Below are 22410 nucleotides of genomic sequence, written 5' to 3'. Positions count from 1 at the left end.
CCACTTGTATCAGAGAGGATAATCTGCTTTACTCATTCAATTGTTAATCTTATCCAGAAATACTTTCACAGGTATACTCAGAAATAATGAACAGTTATCTGAACATTCCTTAGTCTAGTCAAGTGACATATAAAGTTAACCATCACTGAGGAAGATATTATTATTATCATCTCATGACATCCTTGATTATTAAGTTTCAGCATCATTAAAGTTCTCTTCTCACTGGTAAAGAGTCAATATTAGACTTAAATCTATCTGACTCTTGGGCTCAGGCTAGTGACCACCATAATCTCAAGCAAAACATATTCCTAAACATTTTTCTTTAAAATTTTAAATTTAACATCCAGTTAGGGCAAAGCTTCCATGAAAACTAGAAAGTCTTATTGCTCCTCCTTCTGCTGAGCATAATTCAGGCTTATACTATGTTTGCACATCGTCTGTTAAAATCATTTCCCAAGCAGAAACTTTGTCTAACACAACATTCCGTCTAGAGGTTCACACATTGCTGGCACTCAGTAACTGTTCATAACAATATGAATGGCATCTGTTTAGTAAAAGGAACTTTGCCATTAATATTTCTTTGCTATTAGTTCAAATACATATTTAGCAATCCTAACTGTTGAAGATATTCTAATCTTAATATATTAAAGGTGATTTATATTAATATTAGCCCATGATAGCCCCAGTTTTGCATAATCTAGTTTTATATAGGCTGCACTCCTAGTAAATATACCTGGCCAAGATCTATTCCAGTGTATTCGTTCATTCATTCATTCAGTCAGTCAGTCATTCAGTCAGTCTGTGACTGTTTAGTATTTAGTGAATATTTAGGCATATTATTTGTCATTTTGCTAAGTGCTAGACAAATAAAGATAATTTCAGCTTTAAGAATGTGTCATCGAATGCACTGGAGTTTGATATATGCAATTACAATTTGACATAATAAGTACTACTAATAAGTGGGGTTACTACTACTCCAGAGGGGGCATCTTAACTAGGATTAGGGACCAGAGAAGTCATCCTACACAAGGTAATAATATCCCAGTGAAACTTGGAATGTTCTCATAAATTAGCCAGGTGAAGAGCAGATGGAAGAGGATTCCAGAAGGAAGAATTTTTTCAAAGAGCCAAAGATTAGGGAAAGAGAAAGACATTATTCTCAAAACTGAATATAGGTCAAAATGGTCCAAAAGGAAAGTGGTAAGAAATGAGATTGGAAGACAGGCAGGTATCAGCCTTATAGGCCTTATAAGCCTACATAACCTTATCAGCCTTATTAGCTCCATGTTAAGCCAGAGTCTTTACCTGAAGGCACCTGAAAATATTTAAGTAGTGAAGTGAGATGATTAGATTTACATCTTGGAAAGGTCACTTTGCCTTGAAGGGAGCAAATTACAAGAGGCAAGGACGGACTGAAGGAGATCAACTGGGGGCCTTCTTAAAATGATGGTATCCTTAATTATAGTAAAGGCACTAGATGAATGGGAGTCAATTGAGATAAAATTGACAGGGCATGGTAAATCGTTGGGAAGAAATAGGAATCAAAGACATGCTTGTGTTTGGGGCCTGAAAAATTAGATGAATCGTAGTTCTATTCATTGGGATAGGGAACATGGAAGGAAAAGCTGCTTTGGAGTTCAGAAAAACTGATTTATTTCATTTTACTTGAATCCACAGAGATAGTGTTGTGGTGATGGTGGTGGTGATGGTGGTGGTTGTCTGGAATATTTTATGGGGCTATTTAAATTCTGATGTAGCCCTAATCTGTACCATGAAGTAGTACCTGTGAACCAGAGTAAATTCAGTTTTATCTTTCTCTATCAATTCAGTAAATTACTGGAAAGATTATTTAAAAATGGAGATTATTAATCCTGTACAGTATTGATTCTTGAAGAAGGTGATGGTAGAGCATATCTCATTGGCTGGACCAGAACCTGTGGGGAAAGTACTTTCCTGAACTAAATTGTACAGTAAAATTATACAATCTTATATGGTAGCCTGAACACATACACTACAATACTAGTTCTATGTGAAATTACTGAGCAAGAGACGCTGAAAGATTGCAAGCCAATCTCAGCTGATGCAGAATTTCTGAAAAAGCTGATATAGTATTTCTGAAAAAGGTAGCTGCTTCCTTCAAAATGAATACGAGGCCAGGTGATGTAGAAAGTTAAACTGAATGTCCCAACCCTATAGCTTTCATTGTCCACTGCTGTACAATTTCTCCAAAGGCTGGACCCATTCACTGAGTGAAACAACTGGAAAAGCTGTCCACCAAATTGCCTAAGAAAAACTAAGATCGTCCCCAAATTTGTCCCCAAATATTCTACACTCCTCAGCTGACTACATTTCTTACCTACTCTATTCAATTACTTTACCTCTTTAGCACCTGCAGACATCGATGTGTTTATGTTGGTGACTCACCATAGAAGGGCTCAATAATTTTAGCCTGGGTGTTTTTCAGGGAAGGTGTTAAAACCATAACCATAACATTGAACTATCTGATGAAATCCTTCAAAATAAATTAACTGCAGGTATCTTAATGAGTTGATGTAATGGAGGATATCTGCCAAGAAGGAAGGCTTTGGCTTGGAACCAATGATCTTAGTTCCATCCTTCTGATGATAATAGGTAATATGTCTGTTTGCCTCTTGTTTATTAAGGCCACTACTAATTTATGGCAATAAAATCATGCTCCCAATTTAAAAGAGAAATCTTATGTCTTTGAATTCTATAGTGGAGCAGCAAAAATGGTTTAAATTCATTAAGCTGAAAATTAAAAGAGAACAATGCAATGTCCAAGGGCATTCCTGTTTATGCTTTTCTGCCTTGTCATCCTTAAATGACTACTTTATCCTATTGAATTCTCAAGGTTGTATTATAAACAATGTGAAGAACACCTTTGTAATTGTCTCCCTAGATTAAATTTCTAAAAGTGGGATTATACCCTGGGTCGAGTAATTTATTCAATTTACAGTTTGATGCATAAACCAAATCACTTAAAGAAAGAACTATTCATGTAACTCCTATCAATAAAACATGAGAGTGAGTCTTTCCTTACACCTTCATTAATAATGGATTTTATCTATATTTTTAATCTTTACTAATCCAAAATCCAAAATATGTTTCATCATTTATTATTTTCACTTACTGATTATTAATGCAATTAAATATAGATTCATGTTTCTTGGCCACTTATATTTCTTCTATTAATCAATTTTGAATGACCATTGTCTATTTTATACCAGGGCTTTTGATTTTCTTTTCTCATTGTAGATCTGTTTTTCTCCTAATTTGCAAATTTTTAATGTTTGTAACATAAATATTTGTCTCATATTAACGCATTGCCTACTATTTTTCTCTCTTTTTGTCTAATATACTTTTGGCATATATATAATATAAATTTCTGCAACAAACTCTAAAGTTATTCAAACTTTTTCCTCTCAAATAAGTCTTTAGTATATTTTTACCCTCATTATCCTAGTATTAATATAGTTAACTAGATTATTTTGTTCCCTTTTAAAATGCCCACATAAAATATATTTCTTACATTTTGTTGTTGCTATTCCAAGGTGTGTTGCCAATTTCTGACCTGACTATAAGTCCTTGCACCCTACTCCTCTTCAGGTTTAATTTTAGTAGGTTTTTATGCAAGAATCAATGAGTAGTAAGCTTCTAGAACTTCCTGTGTTTGAAAACAATTATTTATTTCACCCTTACTTTGGAAGGATATTTTAATTAGGTATAGAATTCTAGCTTAACAGTTATTTTCCTAGCTCTTTGAAGATATTCTTCCTTTGTCTTCTGCCAGTTGTTACTTCTGAGAAATTGTTTTTTAAAAAGATTTTAATCATTTATTCATGAGAGACACAGAGAGAGGCAGAGACACAGGCAGAGGGAAAAATAGGCTCCCAAGTTGTGGAACTTGAACCTAGAACCCTGGGATCTTGACCTGAGCCAAAGGCAGACTCTCAAGTACTGAGCCACCCAGTGCCCCTTTAATGAGAATTTTACTGCTAATCTGCTTCTTTCTGGTTCTCTTGATCTTTAATTTTCCGAAGTTTCACCTTAATTTCCATGTTAAGTGTTTGGACAGTGTTATGGGTTGAAATGTATCCCCTAAGAAAGATATACTGAAGTTCTAACCCTAGTACCTCAAAATGTGACTTTATTTGGAAACAGGGTCCTCACATGGTTAATTAAGTTAGATTTAGGTCATTGGGATGGACCTTAATTAAATATGACTGGTGTCTTTATAAATAAGGGAAAATTTGAACATAGAGACAGACATACATGGAAGAGAGAGATACAAAGAGAATGCCATGTGAAAATCAGTGCTGAGTTTGAGGTGATATGTCTACAAGTCAAGGAAGACAAAAATTGCCAGCAAATCACCAGAAAATAAGAGAGAGGCAAGGAAAAAATTCTTCCTCAGAGCCTTCAGAAAGAATCATGCTACTAACATCCTGATTTTGGACCTCTAGCCTCTGGAACTAATTTTAAGCCACTTAGTCTTTACCACTTTGTAACAGTAGCCCTAGGAAACTAATATAGTGGATATTCTCAAATGAGGTTCATGTATTTCTTTTATTTAAGAATATTCTTAATTATTGTATCTTTGAATGTTTCTTTTCTACTATTCTTTCTATACTCCTTTCTGGATTATTATGAAATTTATATTGGAATAACTCAATTGATACTCTATATTTTTAAATTTTTCTATGAGTTTTAGTTGAATTCCTATGCTGTATTCCAATTTGCTAATTCTCCCTTTAAGTTTTTCTAATTTACAGTTTACCCAAATATTAACTTTCCTTATTTTATTCCAATATTTTCATTTCTCATTTTCAGGAATACCTGCAAGTTAAATAACCTAAAGTTAACCAGAAGGTAATTCACTCTTCCATTTTTAATTTATTGATTTTCTTAGTGTGTATGAATTTTTACTTTGAACTTTTGCATCCTGTGGGAATTTGTTTTTTCCTCTGTGCCCATACCTCCTTGCCTACCTGTTTTATAGTTGTCTTAAACTCCACTTTATCTTAGTGTCCTGATGATATAGTCAATGAGCAAGTGAGTAAATTGGCCCAAGTCCTAGCTTTGAATCTGTGTCTACTTACTTTTGTCTCTCAGTATGCACAATCTGTAATCCAGGAAATTGTTGGTCACAGATTTTTACAACTTCCTTTCATGGGTGATGAAGCTTTATTTAACATGGTCAATTTTAAAAGCAGTAAGCCTGGCCCTAGTCTCCTACTTTACATGGGCCACATTTAATCTCTGTACTCTATCTTAGCCTTGCTTAATTCTGTTCCAAATTTCAGTAGAAAAAATGGAGTAAACTTATATTAGTTTTGGTTTTTTTCTTGCATTTTCATAGGCATAGGTAAGTTTTTAGTTCAGCCATGTCTTTTTAATTTTCACTTTAGAGTTTATCGTTGCTATATATTTAGGGTGGCATGTGAGGACTCAAACGAAATCACAAACCTATCTTGAAGAGAACCCCTGATTACTTTCTAACTTTAAACCTTTATGAGTCATCCTACTTAACTACTGCTAACCCTGTTTCCAGAGCCAAACTCTGTTGGCCTGGAACTCTGTTGGCCTTGAACTATTCCTAGGCTATAAACAAGTTAGATTTAAATAAGTTTTGACAAAATCAGGCTAAGATAGGCCCTATTTCTTTTTTTTCCAGGTTGATAAATACACATATACCAGCACTAGATGCAATGTAAACAAAAAGATAGATAATGATTTTTCCTCAATCCTGAGTGCTGAACTGGGATTGTTTTCCTTCCATGATGCTGAGTCAAGGTTCTTGGTCCTTACCACCTCAGCATTATGGAAAAGAAATACAAAAAGAGACACATCCACTTGCAATGATCTTTTAACTCATTACACAAGGACACTCCCCACAGCAAGTTGAGGCAACATGTTCCTGTAGAATCTGACCAACTAAGAGCAATTCTTTGAACTGGAGTAAAAGAAATGATAAAGAGAAGCCTTAAACTCCTTCCTTGAAAACTACAATGTTCATTTTCCTCAAAACCTTTTATTGATGTTCCATATCCTCTGCCTCTAATGAAGTTAGAAGTCTGAGACTATACTGACTTTTTCCTTTTGGTGAATGTCCTACTTTTCTCAGTCTGGCTGAAGAACTCTTTATTTATCATTGAACTACACTAAGATTCTATTCCTTATTTACCTGGTTATGGTTTATATATTCCCTTAGACTTTGAACAGAAAACCTAGTGTACAAGTCCACAGCTTTTAACTAGTCATTCAGTTACAAGGGGCTGTATGAAGAGTAAGCTGGAGAACTGGTAGCCAAAATTCAAGTGGGCTGTATCTGCCTACTTCTTTGAAAATTTGAGGATTTTGCTCTGAGAGTTTTCCATAGTTTCTAAGGAAAGAGTACCTAGTGTTTAGCTGTTCCCCGGCTTTGGTCTCCCTCATCAATCTTTTATAGATTTCAGTAAGTAGCACAAATCTCCCATCACTACCACTACTACCACCACCAAGTATTACTTACAGACTCTCTTTAGGCTTAATCTCACCTTCAGTCATGCACCAGACTACTGTTAAAAAAACAACTAGGGAGGTTAAATGATAGCATAATGTGATTTTTCTATCAGACCTGCTCCTATCCTATTTTGTAGAGGAAGGATGAGTCTCAAATGAACCACTTCCTTTTTTTCCTCCCACGGTTCCCTTTCTTCATTTGAACTTCTTCACTCACTTACTGATCTAAACCTTAGTATCCTCATTTGTTTTTATCCAAATGTATAACAAGCTTATCAAATCTGGTGAGCTTGTAACATAATTTTGTGGTCATGTCTCTAGTTTCCTAAAATTTTATCTCTATTTTTGTATTCATTTCTATAAACTTTAGGCAAATGTATAAATTATGCAAATATGGCCTGACTTTACACTGTTTCCCAAATACCTATCAATACATTGGGTTTTAATTTAGCAATTTATAACAAAAAGTAGGAACTAGTAAGTAACCAGCTAAAGAACAGGAAAAGTATAAAGAGTGGTCAAAGACATGAAGAAAAGCTGCTACAAGTTTGATTTGGCTAAAACATAGATTATATCTAAGGGAGCCATGTTTGCTTCTTAAATTCTTATCAGAAAGTATCAGATAAGAATTATAAACAATAATACTATAATAAATGTTATTCATCCTTATATTATCATTGGACTATGCATTTGACAAAGTAAAACCCATTTTGTGGAATAAAAAAGAGCAAAGGAGTAAGATTCATAGGATATTGTTTTTTTTTCTTTATTTTTTTTTTAAACTAGAAACAACTTGTTCTGTGTCTTAGGCCCTTCACATCTCTGGGATTCCTTTATTGTAGTTCAAATTGGAGAGTGAAATTCTTCTCTTTAGGATTACTCCATGCTGCATTTATATATGCACAAATTGTAGAAAGATGACTTCTCTTTAGGTGAAGTTGCCTGCCTATGAAGATATGTTCAATCTCTGCGTAGCCACTGTCTTCAGAGTTTCAGTGTCCATGATATCACATTCAACAATCACAAGAAAATAATTGGAAAAACTTAATTGAACATATTCAAAACTCTTCAAGCAGAACCTAGAAGAAAAGATTTCAGAATTATACCCAGATAAAATGTTTATCTTTTTATAAATTTCTGTTTGAATGGATTTTGAAGCAAAACTGTATTTTATTTAAAAAATAGTCAAGTTAGTCATGATTAATATTGTTTTGGGAATAATTCATTATAACATAGTTTACATTCAAAAGCGCTTTCTGAAAAATCTTAACGACCCTTTCAAATTGTTTTCACCTACTTCTGAAGTAAAGGACATTATACATAAGCACAAAGTTGAAAAGATTAAAATATAAACAACTGTGGTTATTAATAGGAAGTCAGGTGGCATTGATTAAAAGAAAACAGTAAAAATTCTCATTTGGAAGTAGTTTCACAATTATATCCTATGGATTAATTTAGTCTGGAAACTACCATATAAGAGTAATGCAAATTTAGCTGAGCTTTATAATTATGGACTATTTAAGGTGAAAAATTATCAGCCTAATTACATTATTCTATGCACAGAGCCTACGGTTAGATATTCTTGCATTTGAATTTCTCTGCCATCACATACCATTGCTATATACTTACTATCTTTCAAGCAGTGGAGGTTTTTTTTTTATCTTTTTTTAATTTTTTTTTTAATTTATTTATGATAGTCACAGAGAGAGAGAGAGAGAGAGAGAGGCAGAGACATAGGCAGAGGGAGAAGCAGGCTCCATGCACCAGGAGCCCGATGTGGGATTCGATCCCAGGTCTCCAGGATTGTGCCCTGGGCCAAAGGCAGGCGCCAAACCGCTGCGCCACCCAGGGATCCCCAAGCAGTGGAGTTTAAAAGAGGGAAATAGCCATATTATTTTACACTTTGCTCTATTTTTCAATGCCCTGTGTATAATGAATACTCAATAAGTATTGATCAATAATGTCTTATTGAACATTCAGATTAAAATGAATGTTTCATTGTTAATAATGTTTCTCTGAGCACAATGCAGTAACTAGGATCATCCTGACATAACTTCAAATGAATTATAAACTGGACAAGTTTGGGCAATTGGTTTACATTACCACTTATCATTTTCACTTATCATTTTTATATTCTGAAGTCTCCTTAGATGAGAATAGATCAGGCCTTTGAAGAGTTGTTATTTTCTTGGCTATCTCATAAGTCACTTATGCAATACAGAAGTGAAAATATTTTCAGGTTTTTAGATAATAACACTAACCAGACAAATGATTTTGAATAGCAGAGAGAATAAACTTCTTCCTATTTTGCCCTTTTTCTGTAAGACATTACCCTTTGTAATAGTGTGCACTGGTTAGTTCTCAAAATCAGTTGTGAATAAGAATAATCTAGGAATGTTGAAAAATATTCAGTTCCTGAATCTAACTCAAAGAAATTCTAATTAAATAGGAAATAATGATGGCTGCTGTGACCATTTCATAGCACTATGGGGTAGCATATATGAAAGATTTCTTTTTATTTTGAAATATTCTTCATGGAGCTTCAAGTATTATTACAATTATTAATACCCAAGAAACAATATAGGAAAAGATTCTCTTAAAAACATTTTTTCTAGGGATGCCTGGGTGGCTTAGCAGTTGAGCAGCTGCCTTAGGCTCAGAGCATGACCCCAGGGTCCTAGGATCGAGTCCTGCAGCAGGCTCCCTGTGAGAAGCCTGCTTCTCCCTCTGCCTGTGTCTCTGCTTCTCTCTATCTGTCTTTCATTAATAAATAAATAAAATCTTGAAGAAAAAAACACTTTTTTGGTATATGTTCATTATAAAGAAAATTTGGAAAATAATGGAAAGTATAAATTGGGATCTAAAATTTGCCTATATCCTATGGGGAAGTAACAACCATTAACTTTCTTCCCTCTTTGGAGCTTTTAAATTGTAGCATATAAGCACACACAATATTGCAATAATTATATGTATTTAAATAAGAAAATTTTCTGTGTAACTAGATTTCAGCTCCCAGATCAAGAAAGTGTAAGAATCCTCCCCATCTCATGTCCCCTTTCTCACAACCTTCCACCAAAGATAAATATCATTATCTCTGCTAATGCCCAAAACAAATTTTGTCTGCTTCTGATTTATATGTAACCTCTTCTTTCACTTATATAGACATTTTTGAAATTTATTCATACTATTCTGTATATTCATTTATTTTCATAACTTTGAATACACAGTTTGGGACAATTACAAATAGTCCATTATGAATATTTTTGTACATGTTTTGTGGCGAATATATATCTACATTGATGTTAAATATTTACTTAGGAATGGAATTGCTGGGTGATAAGGTGTGTATAGAATATGTATATGTTCAGTTTAGTAGACACCGCCGATTAGTTTTTCAAAGTAGTTGTACCAATTTACATTCTTACTAGCAGAGTATGAACTTTTAGTTGCTTTGGTATTTTCTTTCTTTTCATTTCAGCCATTTTGGTTGATGAAGTACTGTCATATTGTGGTTTTCATTTATATTTTCCTGATGATTAATTAAGTTGAGCTTGTGACTATCATTGACATTTTGGTATATTTCTTTTTAGTCTTTTCTTCTATGTGTCCATATATGTGCATATGATATTTTAAAATTGGGATTATATTACATATTTAACTATTACATAGTTGAATATAAAATTACATCATGAGAATTCTCCATGTCCATAAGTATCCTTCAGAAATATTATTTTTAGAATATTGTTCTGACCCATCTCATTAAAAATAACTAAATGACATTTATTTTTCTGTCTGGCTTATTTCACTTACTATAGTACCCTCTAGGTCCACTCATGTTATTGCAAATGGCAGAATTTTCTTCTTTTTTATGGCTCAATGATTTTTTTATTTTTATATACTACATCTTCTTTATCTTTCATTTGTGATGAACACTAAGGTTGTTTCCATGCCTTGGCTGTTGTAAATAATGCTTCAGTGAACATAGGGGTGCATATATTTCTTCAAATTAGTGTTTTTGTTTTCTTCAGATAAATATGGCGAAAATAAATATTTTAACCCAGAAGTGAAAATTCTGGATCATATGGTAGTTCTATTTTTAATGTTTTGAAGAACTTCCATACTTTTTTCTATAGTGACTGTACCAACTTCTATTCTTGCCAACAGTATGAGGGTTCCCTTTTTTCCACAGCCAATATAAAAATTTTATATGTATAATATGAAAAATAAACAAAATAACATAGAAACAGACTCATAGACACAGGAAATTAACTATTGGTTACCAAAGAGGAAAGTGTTTGGGAGGCAGGAAAATAGGTGACAGGGATTAAGAGGCACAAACTTAGTTATAAAATAAGTCACGAAGTTGGTCCGAGGGTTGTGGGTTATCGTTAAGCTGTTTAAAATAAGTCACGAGGATGTAGAGTGCAGCATAAGGAACATAATTTGTATGGTGACAGACAGTAACTGGATTTATCATGGGGATCATATAAAAATGTCTAATCACTATGACTTACACCTGAAGCTAATAGGATATTGTATGTCAATTATACTTCAGTTAAAAAAATTAACTGATCCTTTAATATCTGGATAAAAATAGAGAAAACAAATATTCAAGAAAACAATAACTGAAGTTTAAACTGAATAAGCAATTTCACTAGGTTAGTTTCTAGGTCTCTCTTATTTAAGTCATGGACATTAAGTTGATTAAATTGTGATTATTTTACCACATGATGAGAAGCAATGGAGTGGATCTGTAGGAACAGTAGTGGTAAAGTCAAATCAGGATGATGACATATTCCCTAGCTATGTAATCAATGGGAATTATTGAATATGAAAACAGTTTGTGCTACGTAAGACAAAGCATCATGATAATTTAGGAACTATTATTATAATTTTTGCACAGCATCTTGTAAATATGAGGCTGTCAATAAATATTTGCTCAAAGTCAAAACTACAGGTGGCCACTCCACAAGTAAATGCTATTTTATGATGTTCTATAGTTGCAATTTCAAAATTCCGGGTTACATACAGATGCTATAGAGAAATTTAGTATTGATCATAAATTGCCCCATTAGAAGAGACAAAAGATTCCAAGAATTTTTTAGATAATTAGCTAGAAGTTATGCTTAACTTGTAAATATCCATCCAACAAATGGTAGTCCATTACTGTATATGCCACCGTAGAACTGATTTAGTGAACTTGTTCACTCTTATGCTAATATTCATGATGTTAATAATGATGATGATTTTGTATTATATAATCATTATCTTAATTGATCTCCATGATAACTCTGTTAGGCTGGTAGGTCTTGTCTGTCATTTTACAGATGAGGACACTGAGGATATAGAGTCTAAGAGCGCTGGTCATCATCACATGACTAATAAATGGCAGTGAAGATATAAATCTAGGTCATCTGACTCCAATCTGTTTATATCTGGTTCCCTGCTCCATTTTCCTCAATAGCAGGAAGTTTGTTCAAAATATCTAGATATTTATTCCAGATCTCCATTTTACTTTGACTGTCTAAACCTAGTTTAGGACTGGTAAAACAAATCTGTTTAGAATTTATTTTCATAAAAAATGTTTTTCATAATAATAGCAATCAGAAGTTTCTTAATCCTGTACTATATAATAGGGGTACATGGGTGGCTCAGTTGGTTAAGTGACTGACTCTTGGTTTTGGCTCAGGTCATGATCTCAGGGTTGTGTCATCAAGCCCTGCGTGGGATTCTGTGCTCAGCTTGGGGTTCTCCTCCTCTCTCTCTCTCCCTCCCCTTCTGTTCCTTCTCCTGCTCACCTGCACACACCCTCTCTCTCTAAAATTAAAAATAAATACATAAATAAAAGACTGGACCACAGTATGAAATAACTCTTACTTACCTGTCAACTCTCAGCTCTGATAGGACTTTATTTATAAGGCCTTGCCACAGGATATTGCTACATATGATAAAAGATAAAATGCAAAATATTGCTTCTGAGTATATGGTTAATTCCTCCTTCCTCTTATGCTCTGAGGCCTTTCTTCTATGAATTCAATCTTTAGCTGTTCACTACTGTACCTGACATATTTTAGATGCTCAATATATATTTAATACACAAATAATTAGACCGTAAGAGCTACTTTGAGCAGTGTAATCCATTCCAGGATTGGACAAGAGATAGGCAGGCATACTGGAGAAAGAAGGCAGGAAATAAATAAACTTTGTTTTTGCTGAAGTTCTACCTCAGGCTAATGTTTGGCAAAGACACTCCCACAGGCTTCATATAAATCTTCTTGAACTCTGGTTACCTGTTTGCCATTTCCCACCCAAAGTAGGTTTGAACTACAAACATTAGTTTAGATCCCTGAGTACCAAAGACAATAGATAGGAAACAATTTTTTGGAGTTGGCACTGATGATGTTTGCCAGATTTAGCACACAAAAATGTGGGATATCCAATTAATTTGAATTTCAGATGAACAATGAATACATTTTAGTATAAACATGTCCCCTACTTAGATCCTGTATTTTATCTGGCAACTCTAAAACAGAGCCATCAATTGAGTTTGGTAATGGTAAGTATTTTACTAAATGTATTAATGTACCATTTTTCTCTAAGAAAGATTCATACCAGCTTAATGTAAAAAGCACAAGATATATTAGTAAATTAGAAATAGAAAACTAGGAATGAGTAAAATCTATAATTAATAAAATTAAGCTTTAAATTTCCCCCTAAACCTTCTGAAACAATTCAATGATTCATGATAAATCACATGTCTTGCAATTAAAAAGGTCATTTCTTAGAATGAAAAAATCATTATTATCATAAAGAAGAACTGTGGTATAATGGAGTGTATTTCTAGAACTGTGTTATAATAGATTGTTTGGATTCAAGTCCTTAAGTAAGTCTCCGAACCTCAGTTCAGAATTTATAAAATGAGATTAGCCCATTCTAGTCATCTAGCTATAGCTATGTAACAAATTACTGTATAACTTAGTGGCTTTGACAACCATTTTGTTATAGTTTGTGGTCCCTGGATCAGGAAATTCCATAGATCTTAGCTGGATAATCTGTGTGCTCAATGCAGCCTTGACTGAGATCATTCAGTAGTAATCCGCTTGGGTATAGGCTGTTCTGAGTATTCAAAATGCCTTCACTCACATATTTGTGCCTTAGTAGGATTATGTGGAAGGCCAGGCTCACCTAGGTCTACGGCTCAAGGTACGTACATTTGGTCACTCCAGTAAGAACAGTCTCAAAGTAGTAGCAGCTCAGGGCTCTTAGAAGAATTGTTCAAAGACCAAAAAAAAAAAAAAAAAAAAAGGATATTGCCAATCTTTTAGGTCTGGGCCCAGAAATGGACACAGTGCTACTCTTTCATATTCAACCGGTTACAACAGTTACAGGACCAATCCAGATTCAAGAAGAGGAGACACAGACCCACCTTTCCATAGGAGGAATGTTTAAAAATTGTGGCGATCTTTAATCTGCCACTCTGACTCTTTACCAGTTCATGGGAAGATAGAATAAGATGATATATCCACAAGTACAAATAATATAAATGGTCTATTAGGATCTCGGGTACCAATCCTTTAAAAATCTCTTTTAACTATGGCTTCAACCTAATCCCTGCTACAGATAATTCCTTAAGTCAGGGAAAAGATATAAATGTTCTATGTAAATCAAATGCTTGGAACCCTCACAGGTACTCCTTTGAAAAACACAAGAACACTGGATGTTAAAAGCAGCTGATAAATTAGATAGTATCAGCTGTGTCTGAATGGTAAACCCCGCCGTCTTAGACCATTGGCCCAATAACAATCATCTTGGTTTACTCAGCCAGTGATTCACATGCCTAATTTATATTAATAATAGTTCCCAAGATTGGAAAGACACTCAATACTTTAGGAAGAGACAATACTATAATTTTTTTAAGTAGCTGGTTCATAAAAGAAAAGAAATTATTTTCTTTTTTTAAAATTTAATGATTTTGTGTTTATTCATTAATAGAAGAAAACTTCCATTAAAACTTCACTTCACATAATGAGTTGTTAGCTTAAAGAATATGAACTCAGAATTGATTCTGTAACATGTTTCTTCCAGAATGCTGGGGATACAATTCCCAGCTCCATTCAACAATTAACACCAGAATTTGAGAACAACCAAAAGCTCCACCCATTTTCTTATTCCCCAAAATAGTTCTGCTGTTATCTTCATGGGTTATTAATCACTTTCTTGAGCTAAAGAGTGCTTTTGAGATGCCTTTGTTAAAATATGCATTTAAGCATTTTAGTTGCTAACATAGGACTTTAATGCTGGAGAGGACTCCAGTGTCTTCTATCCTTATCTATAGCCAAGGGAACACAAGTCCAGGGAGGTTAAATGATCTGCATTAGTTCATAGAGCTTTGAGTTATAGGGGCAGAACATGATATAACAAATTTATATCTATAAAATATTTGAAAGGCCACAAATCTGTTATGTTTATTTTATGCCATTTAATCCTCTTTTTTATTAAAGATTTTAAAATTTATTTGAAAGAGTGAGAGACAGCGTTTACTCAAGTGGAGTGGGTGCCAAAGAAAGTCTTTAATCAGACTCCCTACTGAGTGTGTAGCCCAGATGGGGCTCAATTCCATGACCCATGAGATTATGACCTGAGCCAAAAAAAGAGTTGAACACTCAATTGACTAAACCACCCAAACACCCATAAGGAAACTCTAAAAGTCAAAGCACCTGAAAACAGGTCAGGGGATCTTTCCACTACACATGTGTCCAACATCTGGGCCCTAAGAAAATAGGACATGGGACAGGTATATTTCACTTTGCAGGATTGGAAGTGGTAGAGGGTCCATAATCCAGACAGGCTGGTCTAGGAAGGCAGGCTGGATGGGTCATCGGAGTGAGAAAGAGGTAAGGAGTACAAACTGAAGCAAGAGATCCCAAAGGAAAACAGCTGTTGCCCAAATATTTTTAGGGGTTAATCTGAATAGCTTCTTTTTCCCTGAGTTCCTTTAATGGCATTAAAGGGCACCTGGCCTCATATGATCATATCTGAAGAAAAAGGACTTGCTGAATACAAGCTGCTTAGCCTTTTCTCCTTTTCTTTAATTGCTTTTGCTGAATTGTCAATAAATTCCCAAGTGTTTGAGCTAAGCAACGATGGAATAATTTCCATTTCTGCTTCTCTCAGCATGAAAGAAGGCAATCTCTTTCCAATCCAAGGAACTTGGTTAGCAAACATTAAGAAGCACCAGTTTCTCCGGTCCTTTTTACTTGTTTAAAAAGAAAAATCATAAAATATGATTTTTGTTTGTTTCTTTTGCAGCAGGAAGGATTTGCCCCCAAGCTTCTGAGATGTTATTTTCAGGCTTGTTCTGCCTGTCAATATCTGAAGAACACTTTAGAGCCATAAGATAGCTTTTGGGTGCATGAGGAGAAAATGAACATCAAAAAGTTCCTCAAGGGAGACACTGCTGCCACTATGGAACCTGAGAATATGGCTTACATCTTTTATTGATGTCAAAAGACCCTCAATTGTGGATCTTTCATCAACAATTCCAGTAGTTGCATTTCTAATTAAAGATCCTGGAGCTATTTTGCAGTATCTGAATTTAGATGATGATGATGATGATGATGATGATGATGATTGATGATGATGCTGAAGATAGATAGATAGATAGATAGATAGATAGATAGATAGATAGATAGATGATAGATAGTGATAAAGAGACAGAAAGACAGAGATGGGAGAAATAGAGACAGAGACAGAGAGAATAATTTAGATAAATATTAAAGTAGATAAATTCTATCAAGTGTTTTATGAAAATCCAATTATAAGACAGAATATCTGAGGGTAAATACTGGTTCTACTGTGATGAGAAGATAAGGAAATAATGGTCCCATTGACCCCAAATGTTTCTTGGTAATGGAAGACATAAAGTGACAAGGTTGACATGGACAGTAACATTAACCTCAAGAGATATTATTGTACTAGAAATTTCAGATACTCTCAGGAAGGCTTTTTTCAAAATTAAAATATTTAATTGTTTTTATTATAAATTATTTTATAATTTTGTCTTCAAATGTGAGATAATTTAAAAAGTAGACCAAAAGAGCTCCCATCCATCTCCACATCTTCTGCACACCATCCCTGCAATACACACCCTCCCCATAAACCCAAGTCTAGAGGTATCTACGGTTAACAGTTTTAACATAGCCTTCTGGACTTGTATTTGCAGATAAACATTTTAAATTAATGTATTAATACTTTAAATAATGTTCTATAATAACACTCTTAATCACTAGTATATCATGACCATCTTTCCACTATAATACATAATAAAATTATCTCATATTTTGTAATGATTACACAAAAATTCATTTTCTGAAGTCCATTTTCACCAAGACCCTGCTAAATTTAGATGTTTTCCAAATGTTTTCTATTTGAACGACTGCTATAACAGATATCCTTGAATGTATATAATGATACATTTTAATGAATTTATCCTTAAATTCTTGTAATGAAATTTTGGGCCAAAATGTTTGCACATTTTGTGAGGTAATACATTTTATTAGATGGCCTTCCAGAAGATTGTAACATTGCTTGCTCCCACTAAGACCTGTGAACATTCCTGCAAAGATTTTTGTGCTTCCAATGCTTCTTTGCAAGAGATTGTCTCTTCCATTCAGGGACTATTGAGAAAGTGATGATTTCTCCAGAAGCCAAAGAATCAATGGATAAGACATCATGAGACTCTAAGACAAGGCTAAAATTCCAATAGTGGCTGGATGGCTTTCTTCAAATCTGGTGCCAGATAAGACATTTGTTTAAAAAGTTCATATTCCCATGTTTTATTGAAGGCTGTACAAGTCCCCCAGCAACTACTTTATGGGATGTATTTGAGTTTTCTTTTTTTTTTCCCTCCATACAGAATGCACTTATAATAGGTGAAGTACTGGGCAGGAAGTTGTGGTACATGGAGCTTTGCCACCAGGAGCATATGAACTATATAGTAGGGGAATTGATTTGTCAAGGCAAATCACACAGATCAGGCTAGACATTGCTATTTAAAGTCAGGCAAACACAACTGTTGCAGCTATTGGTTTTGTTATGTGGGCTATGAGGGGCAGAAATACTGGTTTGTATCAGCAAAAATCAAACTTGGATGAGACAATGAGAAGAACACACTCCAAAGCAAGCAGAGCAAGAGGTCAGGTGGAGAAAGTGCTTCACAGAGTAGTTCAGGCTTTGAGTACTGCTCCAGATAAATATAACTTAGACTTAGTTGAAGGCCCTCTGAATTGTAATCTATTCAACAAAGATATCAATATACACACATAATGCAAATACACATTATAGGTATACGTGTGTGTGTGTGTGTGTGTGTGTGTGTATCCGTGTGTCTGGGTATATATCTGTGTGTGTCTATACATATGTATATTTAAGGTTATAGCAGTAATCAGACAAAATCTTTGCCCTTATGGAACTAGTAGTTCAGTTAAAGGGGACTAAAGATTCTGATCACCAATTTCAATATGTGCGTGTGTGTCTGTTATGGGGAGATTTTCCCTCATGCTACCAACAATTTTTTAACACTAGCAGGGTGTCCTACCATTCAGTTAAATTCTGACACTATCTCCCGAGAGATAGCACCAGATTCCAAAGGTTAACAACTCAGTCCCACAAAACTGCCCTTTGCTTCAAGTGCCAATCACAAGTCCAAATTGTCACCCATCCCTCTGATCAACAGGTTATATATGAGAGGTTCCAACAACCCGTTTCTTGGATTTGATTCATTTGCTAGAATGACTCACAGAATGCAGAGAAAGGTTTTACTTACTAGATTAATAGTTTATTAGAAAAAGATATAACTAAGGCACAGCCAGGTGTAAGAAATACATAGGACAAGGTGTGGGAAAGGGAGACAGAGCTTCCTGGCTCTTTCCTAGGGTACTTTCCTCAAACCTCCACATGTTCATCAACCTGGAAGCTCTCTTAACCCTGTCCTTTGTTTTACCATGGAGGCTTCACTACATAGACATGATTAATTAAATCATTGGCCTTTGAAGTTTGGGTGATTAAACTCCACCACCTCCAGCCCCTCTTCTTTACCCTGAGTGGGGGTTCGGGAACAGGAGGTGTCTGAAAGTTCCAACATTTGTTATGATTTTTATAATAAATTATAAAATATTAAAATCCAGGTAAACAAGGCACCTGTAAGTACACTTGGGAAGTCTCTGAAAGAGGAATATAAGTACAAACAGGACTTCCTGCTAATCAAGTGATACAAAGAACCTCCACTGCTTGCTAAAGATGGGAAGTCCTGAAGGCTGGAGAACTTGGGGACAGTTGAGAAATGGTCTGGATCTCCATACCACACAGTTTTAATAGTACCTGTAAATATTTATGTTCCTTCCTTATAGAAAATACAATTTCAAGATATCCTTCCTCATGTTAAATGCCTAGAATTTATGTTTGTCAGCTAGAGATTCTGGCTCCTACCTTCTCACTCACAATGCCACAATGCCATACTGAGACACAGTATGAACTCAGATCCAAAAGAAAGAGAGGATTCTAACAAGTGCTTATTTATGAACTCTTTCCTAAGAACCCATGTCATAAACATAAGTTCTAATCATGATAAATCCATGCAAAAAAACCCCACTCTTCTCATACCCCTTACACAAATGTTGTTTAACTTCTTCTTCCACCTGAAGTCACTGGAAGTGGAATTCTGAGACCTTACTTATTTCTCTTCCTTTTTTACTTTACTGGAAAAGCTTCATGGCAAAAACTCATTTTACAAAATTCAGAGAATATGGAAATACATTGTAAAACTCAACATAAATTCACAGTATCACAGAGAAGACACTAACATTTCAGGGGCATTTAATTACAGTACAGAAATCAAAACTACACACCCCCACATACACGCATTTCTCATTATCTTCATTTTCTGAGTATAATCTGCTTCTCAAAAACTGTGGGGTAGCAAATTTTTAATTAACAGAAGCCATATATCATTACTTTAAATTTTAAAAAAAGTTCTCAGCCCATCAAAACCTTCCACATAATTTCTCTAAATATCATTAAAATACTCTTAAACACAAATGTAACAACCCACCAAGAATTTCTGCATAATATACTGCCTATAAGACAACAATGGCCTAATTATTAAACTCTTAATGAACTCATTAGTAGGTATTTACATGCAGTCCACATAGAATCTATAATTAGCAAATACAAATTACATTTTTCTTTTATACCTCAGGAAATATGTAATGTAACATAATAAAATAATTAATTAGATAATAAAAATAACATTTAAATTGGACCTGAGCTTTTAGTGCCTCACAGAAGCTATCATTGGCAGTACTGAATGCCTAGACTGCAGGCGGAGAGAAGGAAAATGATAGTGATAACACATAGCCTATTTACACTCCTGTAGGGAGCAGGTGCAATGAGCCTGCAGCGCTCTGATCATCCTCTTGCCCAGACTCAAGGGCAGCTGAAGAGTCTTCTCTAAACAGTGTTTGTAAATTCCTTACAGTTTTGTTTTTAATTTAGGTAATGAGTTTGGATAGTGAATTGGTAGTCAGCTTTTGTTTACAAGTGATTTTTTTATAAGTGATTACAACGAATGTTCATATAGTGAAAGTCAGATAGCAAGGAATTATATGCATATACACATTTATGTATACATATATATGCATATGTGTACACAAACACACTCCACATTTATATATACACTCTGCTATATATGTATTATGACACATAACCACTTTTTTCACTAGTATTTACTAAAACATTTTCTATGCCATTAGTTTCCAAATCACTTTTTTTAAAAGACTTATTTATTTATTCATGAGAGACGCAAAAAGAGAGAGAGAGACAGAGATACAGGCAGAGGGAGAATTGTATTTTCTATAAGGAGGTCCCGCAGGAGCCTGATGCGGGACTCAATCCGTGATCCCAGGATCACCCCCACAGCCAAAGGCAGACGCCCAACCGCTGAGCCACCCAGGCGTCCCAAATCACATTTTTTAATGATGAATAGTGTTCCATCATATCCAAATTAATAAATTACCATCTTCCTACTGTTGGCCATTTAATTTTTTTCTAATTTTCCTTTATTATAAACAATGCTTCATTTATAAATCGCTGTGTAAATTTGTGATTAATTTTAAATTCTTAGAAGTGGAAATATTAAGTCTCCAGTTACAAACATTTTTGGAGCTCTTGATCCATATCACCAAACCATTCTCCAGGAAAGTTATGCTAATGACAGAACTGTAATGCAATGTAAGAATGTTTCCATTTCAAACACCTCTCCAGTACTGAGCATTTTCTTAAAAAACAAAACAAAACAAAACAAAAACCGCATTGCCAATATAAGTGATAATAATGCTCCTGTACTTAAGTAACCATTTTTTATTACTATTTTTCTAACTTTTTTATTTGTTGATCATTTATATTTATTGACCATTTATACTTTTTTATTTTATAAATTTTTTATTCATGTTTTGCCCAGGCTCTTATTGGATTATTTACTTTTAAAATTTATTCATAAAAGTATTTGTACATTAAGCATAATGTTATCTTTTCAAAGTCTGAGAAATTCCAAAGCTCAAGCTATATTCTTATTTACCAAATTAAATCAACACCTTTAGGAGTACTTACTGGCATAAAATGAGCCTCATCAATTCATTACAGCACAGAATCTATGGAGTTTCCCATCTACCCTATATCCACTGCAAAAGCTTTTCTGCTTTACATTGGGGAGGGAGCCATATCTTCAAAGCTGGTCTGGGTTTCCTTAGGCCTGTCCTGATTTTCAAGAAGGTTCAATAAGTTGGTCAAGTAATTCTTACACTCCTTTTCCTGAAGCAGTCAAGCCCTTTGATTTCAATCATTTGAGCTGGTCAGAGAGGGTTGGCCAGGGCTGAGACCTGGATCAGGTTAGTCCCTTAATTTGTCTAGGCCTCATTTTCTCCATCTGTAAAATCAAGTGCATGATGCAAGTGATTATTAGCATCCCTTTCAACTCTACCTTTCTGTGGGTCTTAATTTATCTAATACTGCATGTGTCTGAAAACGACATCTCATTAGAGGATTTATGACTCCATTTCTTTTGAATGCCCAATTCTTTATTTTGTTAAATGGATAAAACTTATATTTTCTTTTCTCGATTAACATTGGCATGTTTTTTGCATATTTACTCACTGAGAATTCATTGCATCAGATGTGGCTCAGTCAACTGAGTGTCTGACTCTTGGTTGCAGTTCAGGTGATGATCTCAGAGTTGTGAGATCAGGCCAGTGTCAGGCCCCTTACTCAGCAAGGAGTCCACTTGAGGATTCTCTCTCTCTCTCTCTCTCTCTCTCTCTCTTTCTCTCTGACCCTATCCCCCCTTGCATGTGCACACTCTATCCTAAAAGAAAAAAAATAATTGTATCACTTTGGAAAATTCAAGGCATATTATTAATGAAAAGATGAACATCTATTTATTCAACAAACATTTATTAAGCACTCACAGATTACAAGGCACTGTACTCTGTGAGTACAGTGAGGAAACTGCCGTGAGGAAACAACAATGGGTAAGAACAATCTCTATCTACAAGGACCCTATAGCCTGGTGAAAGAGGCAAATTTGTTATCAAATAATTATACTCTTGTAAAATAACACTGATGACATTCACATAAAACTAGTATGCAGTCACAAACAAGGAATGCGAGAGTAAAGGAAAACTTTACAGTAGAGCTGATACTTGAACAAAGGCCTGAAACAATATATGGATTCCCTAGTACATCAAGGAGAAGAAAGAAGCAAGAGAGCTACAAATGGAGGGAACAGCATGCATAGAGGTGTGGAAGTATAATCCAGTATGGTATATTCTGTGGACA

At 34.6% G+C, this 22410-nt stretch overlaps 1 protein-coding gene across 7 annotated transcripts in view; it reads left to right on the top strand.

Annotated features, from left to right (window-relative positions):
* PEX5L (peroxisomal biogenesis factor 5 like) overlaps window positions 1–22410 on the top strand; it is a 325883-nt gene that overhangs the window by 56367 nt on the left and 247106 nt on the right. For 5 of the 7 annotated variants that reach the window (XM_077879759.1, XM_077879756.1, XM_077879753.1 and 2 more), the window contains one exon: window positions 4852–4890. The exons of the other annotated variants lie outside the window; for them this stretch is intronic. The gene's annotated coding sequence lies outside the window, so the exon portion shown is untranslated. The remainder of the gene's footprint in view (window positions 1–4851; window positions 4891–22410) is intronic. 7 annotated transcript variants of the gene reach the window in all.

This window comes from Canis aureus, chromosome 31 (assembly GCF_053574225.1).
Source record: "Canis aureus isolate CA01 chromosome 31, VMU_Caureus_v.1.0, whole genome shotgun sequence".
In the NCBI taxonomy this organism is placed as follows: domain Eukaryota; kingdom Metazoa; phylum Chordata; class Mammalia; order Carnivora; family Canidae; genus Canis; species Canis aureus.
Note: the sequence above shows the minus strand (reverse complement) of the source record. Positions and strands in the feature narration are given on the sequence as shown.